Source organism: Bos indicus, chromosome 13 (genome assembly GCF_029378745.1).
Source record: "Bos indicus isolate NIAB-ARS_2022 breed Sahiwal x Tharparkar chromosome 13, NIAB-ARS_B.indTharparkar_mat_pri_1.0, whole genome shotgun sequence".
NCBI lineage: Eukaryota > Metazoa > Chordata > Mammalia > Artiodactyla > Bovidae > Bos > Bos indicus.
This window is the reverse complement of record NC_091772.1, coordinates 42794977-42805746: the sequence shown is the minus strand read 5'-3', so window position 1 is coordinate 42805746 and position 10770 is coordinate 42794977. Positions and strand designations below refer to the sequence as shown.

The following is a 10770-nucleotide window of genomic DNA, read 5'->3' as shown; positions in this document are numbered from 1 at the left end:
GACTTCCCCGGTGGTTAAGAGTCCACCTTCCAATGCTGCGGGCTGCACAAGCTCCCACATGCTGCAAGGCAACCAAACCCACGAGTCTAAACTAGAGAGAAGCCTGCAGGCTGCAATGAAGACCTGATACAGCCATAAATAAAGAAATTTTTTTAAAAAGTCCTGAGAATGTAACACACAGTAGGACTATAGGTACTAATATTGCATTTCGTATTTGAAAGTGGCTAAGAGAGTAGATCTTGGCTCTTCCCAGGTTCATGCATGTGTGCAAAGTCACTATAGTTGTGTCCAACTCTCTGTGACCCCATGGACTGTGGCCCACCAGGTTCCTCTGTCCTTAGGATTCTCCAGGCAAGAATACTGGAGTGGGTTGCCATTCCCTTCTCCCCCAAGTAGCTCAGTGGTAAAGAATCTGCCTGCCAGTACAGGAGACACAAAGATTCAGGTTCCATCCCTGTCAGAAAGAGCCCCTGGAGGAGGGCATGGCAACCCACTCCAGTATTATTGCCTGGAGAATCCCACGGACAGAGAAGCCTGGTGGGCTACTGTCCACAGGGTTGCAAAGAGTTGGACACGACTGAGTAACTGAGCATGCACCCACGCAAGAGAGTAGATCTTAAAGTTGTCATCACAAGAAAAAAAGGATAAGTTTTTAAAAAGATTTATTAATTTATCTTTTGGCTGTGGTGGGTCTTTGTCTTTGTGGAGGGCTTTCTCTAGCTGCAGAGAGCACGCCTACTCTTTTGTCATCATGTGGGGACTTCTCCGTGTGGTGGCTTCTCTTGTTGCTGAACACAGGCGCTAAGCTTGCAGGCTTTAGTAGCTGCAGCTCACCAGCTTAGTTGCTCTGGGGCATGTGGGATCTTCCTGGACCAGGGAGTGAACCCGTGTCCCCTGAATTGCAAGGCAGATTCTTAACCACTGGACCACCAGGGAAACCCCAGGGTAAAATCTTGTAACTATGTGAGGTGGTGGATGGTAACTAGAGATGTGGTGATCATTTTGCAATATATTCAAGTATTGAATCATTCCTTGTACTGCCGTTCTACGGCTGTTTAGTCTCTTAGTCGTGTCCTACTCTATGTGATCTGTAGTCCGTCAGACTCCTCTGTCCATGGGATTCTCCGGGCAAGAATACTGGAGTGATTGCCATTTCCTTCTCCAGGGGGTCTTCCTGACTCAGGGATCAAACCCAGGTCTCCTGCATTGTGGGCAGATTCTTTACTATCTGAGCCACTGGGGAAGCCCATGTTGTACACACTGAACTAATACAGTGTTGTATGTCTATTAAATTAAAAGTAAGTAAACTTAGAGAAATCAAATTTTTTTTTAATGCCTAGGAGCTGAAAGGAGAAGGAAATGGCAACCCACTCCAGTGTTCTTGCCTGGAGAATCCCAGGGATGGGGGAGCCTGGTGGGCTGCCGTCTCTGGGGTGGCACAGAGTCGGATACGACTGAAGCGACTTAGCAGCAGCAGCAGCAGCAGCAGCAGTGACTATATATGGAGAAGGCAATGGCACCCCACTCCAGTACTCTTGCCAGTAAAATTCCATGGATAGAGGAGCCTGGTGGGCTGCAATCCACGGGGTCGCTAACAGTCAGACACAACTTCACTTTCACGCATTGGAGAAGGAAATGGCAACCCTCTCCAGTGTTCTTGCTTGAAGAATCCCAGGGATGGGGGAGCCTGGTGGGCTGCCGTCTATGGGGTCGCACAGAGTCGGACACGACGGAAGCGAGTTAGCAGCAGCAGCAGCAGCAGGAGCTGAAAAAGGAAGAAAGGACCTTGTGCTTTCAGACTGGAACAAAATGATAAGATGTGGTTAAGCACAAAGGGAACTTTCTAGGGGAAATGTGCTGTTCTAGGTAGCTGCCTTCCCAGAGTTCCAGTCTTCATTTTTCAAACTGCTTTATTTTGGCGCAGTGGTAAAGAACCATCCTGCCAATGCAGGAGACGTGAGAGACTAAAATTCTATCCCTGGGTCGGGAAGGTCCCCTGGAGAAAGAAATGGCAACTCACTCCAGTATTCTTGCCTGGAAAATTCCATGGACAGAGGAGCCTGGTGGGCTATAGTCCATGGGGTCACAAAGAGTTGTACATGACTGAGCAACTGGGCACTCAGCACGCTGAACTATTGAGATTTTATATATGGTATATTATACCATTTTATAATTATATTCCGTAAGTTACCCCCTTAAAGAGCCTGATTCAGTAGTGTTTAACAGCGTTTAATATTTTAGAGTCATGCAACCATCACCATCACCATAATCTAAATTTAGAACCTTCTCATCAACCCCGCAAAACCCTGTACCCCCCAGTTAGGAGCTTCTCCCAGTTCTCCCCACCCCCACCCAGAGCCCTAGGCAACCCCCAGTCTGCTTGCCGTCTCTGTGGATTTGCTTATTCTGGACGTTTTGTGTAAACAGAATCATGCAATATGTGATCTCTTGTGTCTAGCTTCTTTCACTTGGCCTCATGTTTTCAAGCTTCATCCATGTTATAGATTATGCCATTTTTACTGCCAAATAATATTCCAAATGCATGAAGAGTCACTTAAAATAATTACTTGAAATCTCTTCTCTAAAGGGAAGAGAAAGCTGAAAACCCTGGTTTACATTCCCCTCTCCCCTTGTTGCTGTAGAACAAGTATCTGCAGGCCCTGAACTCCAGCATTTTCCTGTGCAAACCCATTCAATCTGGAGCTGCTTTCCAGTGGGTCTGGAGAACCATCAGCTACATATGCTGATCACCTCATGTCCTGGAAGGTATGTTTGGAGCCATCCCACTGCCTGTGTTCTGTGCCACAAACGCACCACTCTGGTGCCCTCCTGACCTTCAAAGAGGCTTCCAGAGAGGGTGCCGAACTGGAGATGTCTGCTTCTTAGCCACATCCACCCGGGGCAGACACTGAGGTTTACAGACTGCACTCAGGCTCTTAAAGAGAAGCTTGTATCCACTAGTCAATACTGCGGCAAAGCAAGACATCTGGACTATCAAAGTGACAGAGGCAGTCAAGCCTGGAGCTGGTTTTTTTCTTTTTTTTTAAATGTGATTCTTTAGAAATATTTTTTATTTGACAGAGCTGGGTCGTCACTGCTGTGTGCAGGCTTTCTCTAACTGTGGAATGGGGGCCCATCTCCACTTGTGGTGTACGGGCCTCTTATTGTCGTGGCCCCTCTCGTTGTGGTGCAGACTTGGTAGTTGCAGAGCAAGGGCTCAGCAGTTGTGGCTCACATGCTTATTTGCTCCACTGCATGTGGAATCTTCCCAGACCAGGGATTGAACCCGAGTCCCCTGCATTGGCAAGTGGATTCTTAACCATTGGACCACGAAGGAAGTCCTGGAGCTAATTTTTAAAAATTTCTTTTGATTATTTTTCTAAATAGTCCATGCTCATGAGTATTGTAATGACTGATTCTCCAGCAAGGAAACCCACTTTTGATAAATAGCTACATTCAAGGCCTGATGTGATGAAAAATTCATCTGGAGACACTCTTAACTTGGGAGGCACACCAGTTTGGGGTTTGGAAGCCTGTGGACCTGGGTGCAAGGGACCCCCTTCATCTCCTGTCACTGACCTTCAGCTCAGACATCCCGGCCTCTGAGCTACATGATGGACTGCTGACTTCATGCCTGACACCCAGTAAGCCCTCCATCAACACAGGCCATGGTTGTTATTATAGCTCAGAACTGAGGGACGCAGCATGTGGTTTGCTTATCTGGCCACACACTCAACATAATTTTCAAGGTGAATCCAAGGAAGTGGGAAGTATGAAGCAGCCAGGGAGGCAACCGATGCTGACCTCTCACCCCCCAGCAGGGAGGCCTTTTCGGGTACCCTTGAATGCTGGCCCTTGAATCAAGAGCCATCTTCTTTCAGGACATCTTTCCCCATTACCAGCTTCTCTATGAGTCTGAATTCTGGCCTCTGGAGCCACGCCGGCAGGGCCAGGCTCTGATAAACCTTTCAAGTTGTTTTATTTACTTTTTTTAGACTGTGCCATTTGGCTTGCCGGCTCCTAGTTCCCTACCCAGGGATTGAACTTGCACCCTGGGCAATGAAAGCATGGAGTCCCAACCCTTACAGTATTGAAGACAGGGCTGTTGGACCCCTGCCCATCTAAAGCTTCTTTCCAGGACTGTGATGTCATGATTTATAGAACAAAATATATGTCTGGTCTTTGTCCTGTTCCTGGCTCATAGGTGCCCAAACTCTGGGGAGTTTGTAAACATAAGAGCAGCGGGAGCATCTTTTGTTGTATTTGGTCTCTTATCCTCAGTCCTGTTAGCCCCTTCAATCATACTTGAACTTGGGTTAATGAGGTGATTTTTGGCAAGCCTCCAGGTAACCACTGGGGTGGTGGCTGGTTGCTGGGGCAACCAACCAAGTGATTAGAGTGCTCAAGGAGTCTGCCTCTTTTAGGCCCAACCTCTGGGGTGGCGATGGAGGCTGGAAATCAGTGACTTAGTCAACCAAACCTATATAATGAGGCCTCCATAAAAATCTGCAGAGTACGGGGTTCGGAGAGCTCCCAGGGTGATAAGGTGCCAGGAGGGTGGTATGCCCGGGGAGTGTGGGTGCTCCACACCCTCCCCTATGCTCTCCCTTCCTGTCCCTTCCATCTGCCTGTTGGTTTGTATCCTGTGTGATGAACTGGCAATAAGGAGTAAACTGTTCTCCTGAATTCTGTGAGCCTCTCTAGTGAACTACAGAATCTGAGGGGGGCGTTGCGGGGACCTCTGACTTAGAGCTGGTCGATTGGAAGCACAGGTCCGATCCCAAGTACCTGGACTTGAGAAGGGCCTCTGGAGGGCGGGCGATCGTGTAGGACTGAACCCTTAGCTGCGAGGTCTGGCGCTGTCTCCATCTCTGGGTGGATGGTGTCAGATGGAGTTGAATTGCAGGACACCCAGCTGGGCTCAGAGAACTGTCTGGTGGGAAAAGGCCCACCCGTCTGGTTTCAGCGTGAGGCGCTGACAGCAGATCGAGGGGAGTGGAGGGGTAGAAAACAGAGTTTCCTCTATGAGGAAGAACCCTCTTCACAGTTCATGGTCTCCAAACAAGACATTTAAAAACAGCTTTACCAGAAATTGCACACCCAAGTGTGGCTTCTCACAGTGCTTACCTTGGGAGATGTGGTATTTATATTACTGACCTGTGATGATTCTGGACACTTTCTGAAAATTCCTTTAGGGAATCACCTCATGACTTTATTGCCACCCTTGATTTTATCCCCAAAATGATATTATCCATTTGCTTTCCAATGATTATGAAATTGTTCTAAAAATCAAATCCACCCCGAAACAATGATTTGTTTTCCTTGAGAGTATTCAAAAGCATGTGCAGGGATACTGAAAGTAATATAAAAATGAAAACTATATCTTAAAAAAAACCTGTTTTGTTAACTTTTAAAACTCTCTCAGTGGGGGACCCTTTCTAATGATGACACAAAACCCAGAATTCAACAAGCAAGATAAATTGTACAAAAACTGTCATAAATTAGACAAATTTAGGGAATTCCCTGGCGGTCCAGTGGTTAAGACTTGGTGCTTTCACTGCCAGGTTCAATCCCTGGTCAAGGAACTAAGACCCCATAAGCCATGCAGTATAGCCACAAAAAGAGAGAGAGAGAAATTGGATTTATCTGAATACATTAAAATAGTAAAATTGTGTATTGAAAAAGTACTGTAAAGTAAAAATGTAGTAATATTGATAAAATGGGGGAAATTTGCCACATATTCTGTCACAATAGCTAATTTCCTTGATATATAAAAGTTTCCTAAAAATCAGCAAGAAAATGACCATAATCTGATAGACAAATTGTCAAGGGACATGAACAGATGTTTCACAGAAAAGGAAATACTCCTAGACATGCACATACAAGATGAATGAGATCGGTGCCTAGTGAAATCATCAGTTATCATTTTTACCTGTTAGAATGGCAGAGCAAACAGCCTAGCCAGCGCTGTGTTGGTGAGAGCTCAGGAAGCTGGCACCTGACTGCCAGTGGAGTTGTAGGGAAATTTGGCAGAATAGTCACAATTTAAAACGTTCTTGCCCTGCAGAGGAAAGCAAACCATCCACAAAACAAAACGGCAGCCTACTGAAGGGAAGGAAGTATTTAAAAATCATATATCTGATAAGGGGCTAATATCCAAATTTTATAAAGAATTCATACAGCTCAATAGCAAAAAAACAAGCAATCTGATTAAAAATGGGCAGAGGATCTGAATAGACATTTTGCCAAAGAGATACAGACACCCAACCGACACAGAAAAAGATGCTCAATATCACTCACCATCAGGAAAATGCAAATCAAAACTACAATGAGATATCATCTCACACTTGTCAGAAAGGCTATCATCAAAAGCCAAGAGTTAAGTACTGGCGAGGATGTGGAGAAGGGGAACTTTTGGGCCCTGTTGGTGGGAATATAAATTGGTGCATTCACCATGGAAAATAATATGAAGTTTCCTTTTAAGGAAAATAGAACTACCATATGATGCAGAAATTCCACTTTGGGGACTATATCCAAAGGAAATGAAATCATTAATTAGAAAAGATACATGCACCCTGACATTCATAGCAGCATTATTTACAATAGTCAAGATATGAAAGCAACCTAGATGTCCATCAATAGATGAATGGATAAAGATGTGGTTTATGTATGTAATGGAATATGACTCAGCCATAAGAAAGAATTAAATCTTGCCATTTTCAACATGGATGAACCTAAAGAACATCATGCTAAGTGAAATAAGTCAGACAGAGAAAGACAAGTACTGTAAAATCACACAAAATGAAGGTCGCTCAGCTGTGTCTGACTCTTTGCGACCCCATGGACTACACAGTCCCTGGAATTCTTCAGGCCAGAATACTGGAGTGGGTAGCCTTTCCCTTCTCCAGGAGATCTTCCCAACGCAGGGATTGAATCCAGGTCTCCCACATTACAGGCCAATCCTTTACCAGCTGAGCCCCAAAGGAAGCCCAAGAATACTGGAGTGGGTAGCCTATCCCTTCTCCAGGGGATCTTCCTGACCCAGGAATCGAACCAGGGTCTCCTGCATTACAGGCAGATTCTTTACCAACTGAGGTATCACACACGTGGAATCTAAAAAACAGAAGTCATCAAAACAGACATCAGACTGCTGGTTTCCAGAGGTCAGGAGTAGTGGGGAGCATGAAATAGATCAGAAGGTAGATTTCCAGTTATAAAAGCCCTGGGGATGTAGTACACAGAACGGTGACCATAGTTAACAATACCACATTGCTTGTTTGAAAGCTAAGAAGAAAGCTGAGTGCTGAAGAATTGATGCTTTTGAAACTTGGTGTTGGAGAAGACTCTTGAGAGCTCCTTGGACTGCATCCTTGCAGTTTCGTCTCCTGATCCAACCAGTACATCCTAAAGGAGACCAGTCCTGGGTGTTCATTGGAAGGACTGATGCTGAGGCTGAAACCCCAGTACTTTGGGCACCTCATGCAAAGAGTTGACTCATTGGAAAAGACCCTGATGCTGGGAGGGATTGGGGGCAGGAGGAGAAGGGGACGACAGAGGATGAGATGGCTGGATGGCATCATTGACTCGATGGACGTGAGTCTGGGTGAACTCCGGGAGCTGGTGATGGACAGGGAGGCTGGGGTCACAGAGTCAGACACGACTGAGCGACTGAACTGAACTGGAGGGTAGGTATCACAAGAAAAAGTATTCTGTAACTGTGTATGGTGACTGTTATGTTAACTAGACTTATGTATGCTATGTATGTTAACTAGACTTACTGTGATCATCCCACAACATATACATTATGTTGTAGAGGGAAGCTAATCCAGTTATACATCAACTGAACCTCAATTAGGAAAAGAACAGCTCAAGACTGTCTTGGCTGGGGAACCCATTCCTACGTGAGGTGGGGAAAGAGCAGTAGGCAAGCCCTAGGAAGCATTTTGAGTGAAGTCCTTCCCAGAGCTCTTCTAGGGGTTCTCAGAACTATCTTCTGGAGAGTGTAGCTTCTTAAAGGACTTGGCTCCCAACAGGGCCCTGATCTTCACGGGTGCTTGTCACTCAAGCAGTTCTCTGGATTGGCAAGGCTGCCCCTTCAAACAGTCCATTTCTCTCTCTCAAGACTTGTCCCGGCTCTTCAGGAGGGTGGAGAAGATAGATTCCCAACTCCACACAACAGCCTCTCAGAACCCGACCCTAGAGGGCAACCCCTCAGTGAGCCACCTAAGACCACAGAGCTCAAGGCATATTTCCTATTTTCTCGATGTTTAACCCTGTGAGGATGAAGGAGAAGTAAGTGGAATGATTCTGAGTATTCAGAGGGTACATTTCATGTTAGGGAGAAAGATTCATTTTTTTTTTTCTAATTTCTGTCAATCCAAGCCTCTCCACCACCATTCAATTTAAGCAGCAATTTATCTCTTAAACTCCTTATTAAAATACGCTTCTGAGAAGCACCCTAAAACGAAGCACATTCGCATGTTGCTGCCGTTGGGTCTGCAGTGTCAGGCTTGTTCACGCATGTGTGCAGGAGTGCAAGCTGGATGCCGTGGGGTCTTGTCATGCAGATGGGGTGGCTATTCTGAGCGCGGGAAGGTGAGCGTGGGACCAGTGGGGCAGGACACGTGGGTGGGAACCTCTTACCTGTGTGCATCACCCACGACGTGCTGGGATGTGCATTGTGTGGCTATTTTTGAAAAAGCAAGAGCCTGCTTTATTATCACAAAGACAGTGAATGACTTGCATAGTCTGCTCAGCTCAAAAACGTTCCATGACTTATTTGGGACTCTCTTGGGAGACGGCCAGTTGTTTACTTTTTCAGACCTGAGATCACCGACCTATAAATGGACCAAATCAATTTTCACTTTGGCCTTCGTGCATTTTTGATCCCTGGCCTCCGGAGTCCGCACAGTAGCTAAGCTGCTATCGTGGAAGGAAGGGGCTGGGAGGCCTGCCAAGGTGGGGGTGCAGGATGGGGGGAGCAGGTTTTCATTTCCTTGTCAAGCAGATCCTCAGGCTTCAGTCCTGAGGTGGCTTTTTGTCTGGGGAAAGCATCTCCCCACTGTCTTTTCCTGCCGTGCCCAGACACAGACCTCTGTCCCCCACCTCAAGGTTGACACTTCGGTGAACCCACTGGGCAGAGGGCAGTTGGCTCCGGTTTTCAGCATCTGTGTTCTGATGGCCTGCCCCCAGCCCTCTGGAGTTGGGGATGTGGTGACCCCCCACCTAGTCAGGCCCCCCGGGGAAGGATGCAGACTCCCCGTATCTGTCCTGCAGGCTCAAGTCTTCTCAGGTTTCACACCTGTCTCTCTCTCCTGGTCCTTCCCACTCAGGGGTCAGGGCTCCGTCCCTGTATGCCTGACAAGTGGGCTTATGCAGCAGTCACGCCGCTCTGGACCCTTGCAGCCCTAGGAGGGGTTGGTCTGGTCTTTGTCCGGGCTGTGACCCCCTTCTCCTGGTCCTTGATTAAAACCAGATCCTCACTAGACACACTGCAGCTGGAGGTCAGTACCTGCTCCAGACCACTCGGCCCTGGAAGTGATGAGCCCACAGATGTCACAGTCCAGAGGGTGCTCTGCTCTGCTGGACCCCAGAAAAGCCTGGACCTCCACAGGCCTACCCCGGACAGGGCACACCAGGAGTGCCCAGCGGGGCCTGTGTGTGTCCTGCTGCTGCTGTCTCCCCAAGAGGCACTGACAGGACTTTAATCCTGCCATCACGCACCAACCACGGGGGCAGGTTTTTGTTTCAACTTTGGTGAACGGGAACATCAGGTGCCCAATGTGGGCGCTGGGGGTGGAGGGACAGAGCTGATGCTCACCAAGAAGAATCAGAGGAGCTGAAACCCTGGAAAACCCTTTATTTCAAGTGGAACACATGAGGTTCAGCTTATTTCGAGAACTGTACATTCACCACAGGAGCAGCTGTGGGCCTGGGGCCCACAGAGCCCTGTGCCCGGCTCGGCCAGCACCCCGTGAGCCCATGGGGGCTGGGCCGCCAGAGGGTGGATCCAGGGCTGTGGCCGGGTGGACATTGCTTGGAGGCCAACGGCTCAGGCAGCGATACATCCAGTGGGCTCAGCACAGAGCTTCTGTGTGAGCACTCGGCACCACACAGACGTCACTCACACACACGCGTGCGGCTCAGGACACAGATTCTGTGCGAGCGCTTGGCACCACACAGATGTCACACACAGACACACACTCTTCACAGCAGTGCACACTCACATTCAGACACACATACACACACGGCTCAGGACACAGCTTCTGCGTGAGCGCTTGGCACCACACAGACACACACACTCTTCACAGTGTACACTCACATTCAGACACACACACACGACTCAGGACACAGCTTCTGCATGAGCACTTGGCACCACACAGACACACACACACACGGCTCAGGACACAGCTTCTGCGTGAGTGCTTGGCACCACACAGACACACACACACTCTTCACAGCAGCGCACACTCACATTCAGGACCCTCGAGGAGCCTGGGCAGGTGGGCCATGGAGAGGCATCCCCTTCAGCCCCCCTGCCCCATGCTCAGTGCCAACCCGGCAGCTGAGCCTGAGCCCCCTGAGGACGCGGCTTCTGGATGACGTCACAGTCCACACCCCGGGGGATGCCAGGCCCACTGGCCGGGGGGGACGCCCGCTGGAGAGCAGCACAGAACAAGACTCCTGTCAAAGGATGCATGTCACAGCCACCCCAGGCCTGAGACGGGACAGTGTGGATGGCAGCGGGGCCGCCCTGGCCTCAGCCTGCGC

At 48.4% G+C, this 10770-nt stretch overlaps 1 long non-coding RNA gene across 1 annotated transcript; it reads right to left on the bottom strand.

The window, feature by feature from the left end:
• Window positions 1–645: 645 nt before the first annotated feature.
• Window positions 646–10763, bottom strand: LOC139186498 (uncharacterized). The gene is made up of 2 exons (XR_011570082.1): window positions 8644–10763; window positions 646–1765 (listed from the first exon to the last, which is right to left on the bottom strand). It is a non-coding gene; the product is annotated as an uncharacterized lncRNA (long non-coding RNA).
• Between the last annotated feature and the right edge of the window lie 7 nt (window positions 10764–10770).